At 32.2% G+C, this 1,960-nt stretch overlaps 1 non-coding gene across 1 annotated transcript; it reads right to left on the bottom strand.

The window, feature by feature from the left end:
• Positions 1-404: 404 nt before the first annotated feature.
• TRNAA-AGC (transfer RNA alanine (anticodon AGC)) lies at positions 405-477 on the bottom strand. The gene has a single exon. It is a non-coding gene; the product is annotated as a tRNA-Ala (tRNA).
• Between the last annotated feature and the right edge of the window lie 1,483 nt (positions 478-1,960).

Below are 1,960 nucleotides of genomic sequence, written 5' to 3'. Positions count from 1 at the left end.
ACCAATTTTTGGAAAAAAAAGGACTTCTTATTCAAATTGATTTGGTTAAATTTTTTTTTTTTTTTTTTTTTTTTTGAGACAGAGTCTCACTCTGTTGCCCAGGCTAGAGTGAGTGCCTTGGCGTCAGCCTAGCTCACAGCAACCTCAAACTCCTGAGCTCAAGCGATCCTCCTGTCTCAGCCTCCCGAGTAGCTGGGACTACAGGCATGGGCCACCATGCCCGGCTAATTTTTTCTATATATATTTTTAGCTGTCCATATAATTTCTTTCTATTTTTAGTAGAGATGGGGTCTCGCTCTTGCTCAGGCTGGTCGCGAACTCCTGAGCTCAAACGATCTGCCCACCTTGGCCTCCCAGAGTGCTAAGATTACAGGCGTGAGCCACCGCGCCCGGCCAAAACCAAGTGGAGGATGCGGGCATCGATCCCGCTACCTCTCGCATGCTAAGCGAGCGCTCTACCATTTGAGCTAATCCCCCAGCTGATTTGGTTAAATTTTGAGTTGTCTCGTTTTTGTTATTTATGCCTAGTTTTCTAGCACTTTTGTCACACAGTGTGATCCATGCTATTTCAACAGTTTGGAATTTAAGAAAATGTCCTTTGAGGATGACTATTTGGGCAATGTTTCGTGGAAACTTGAGAAGATATTTTATTTTAGGATATAGTTTAATGTGTGTATTAAGTTTATTCTAATTATAATATTATTTGTATACTTAAATTTTTTTGTTTACTCCATCTGTCTTGGACTGAGATAAACAAAAAAATTTAAGGATACAAATATTTTTCTTGGACAGATTTGTCTTATTTTACTTGTGCTTCCTGCAAGTTTTATTTTATAGATCTTGATTCTATGTTTTTGGAGTAGAAATATTTATGCCAAAGAGATGTTCATTTTGAATTGCATTTTTTATCATTATAAGATGTCTTTTTAAGTTCTTGCTACAATTCAACCTATACATATGTTCATAGCCTAATCACTATTCTCTTTATTGTTAATTTTTGGCATTTACTTCATCTGTTTTTAGCTATATTTTTACTTTTACCCGGAGATTTAAATATAAATTTGTTTTAGAATTATCTAAATACAGTTCATATATTCTATCAGATGTATAGTCTGATAATATTTTTATTTGCTAAATAAATTTATCCTAGATATAGGTAGCGATATGATAGATAATTTTGTCTTAATTCATCATCTCAGTTTATATTGGATTTTCTGTTTTAAATATTTCCTGTTTCTATCATTACTTTACTCATATTTTGATGGTTTAATCAGTATTTTTTATGTTCTTGTGAAAAACTTCATATTGTAATAATGTATTTAAAATTCTATGTTTCCACTGTTATAATAAATGAAGAAAACCGTGAATATTTTTTTCTCCTACTTGCCTTTCTTTCATGCTTAGACCTCCTGATTTTTTTATTTTGTAAATTTTTGTACATTTAAGGTTTTAGAACATTTATATTCTCTTCTGTTATCTTAACTCCTGCTATTTTTCAGGCTACAGTTATATATTTAAGTGGATTTAGTACTACTTCATTCCTGAACTCTTCTTTTTATGTATTTCTCAGTACACAGAATTTTATGATTCATTCAATTATGTAAAAGGAGTTTAGTTTTTATTTTTTTTTTATGTTTGAGAATGTTTTCCTCTGGTTTTTTTACTCAAAGAACAATCTTACATTAGAGTTTAATATCCTGAATTTTTTGTGGACTTTATATCACTGCCATCTACCACTGAAATTCGGAGTGAAGTAGTCTGAGATTAGCTTAATTTTTGTCTCTCTCATATGTGATTTAGTACTTTTCCAGAATGCCCAAAGGATTCTAGTATTTGAAAGACCAGAGCTTTAACAAGATACATCTCAATACTGGTAATTCCTAATACACTCCTCGTGTGATACAGCATGACTTTTAAGTCTACTTATGATTTCATACTTTATTTCAGAAACAAAACCACT

The sequence above is a fragment of the Eulemur rufifrons genome, chromosome 16 (assembly GCF_041146395.1).
Source record: "Eulemur rufifrons isolate Redbay chromosome 16, OSU_ERuf_1, whole genome shotgun sequence".
Taxonomy (NCBI): domain Eukaryota; kingdom Metazoa; phylum Chordata; class Mammalia; order Primates; family Lemuridae; genus Eulemur; species Eulemur rufifrons.
This window is presented reverse-complemented; position numbering and strand designations above follow the sequence as displayed.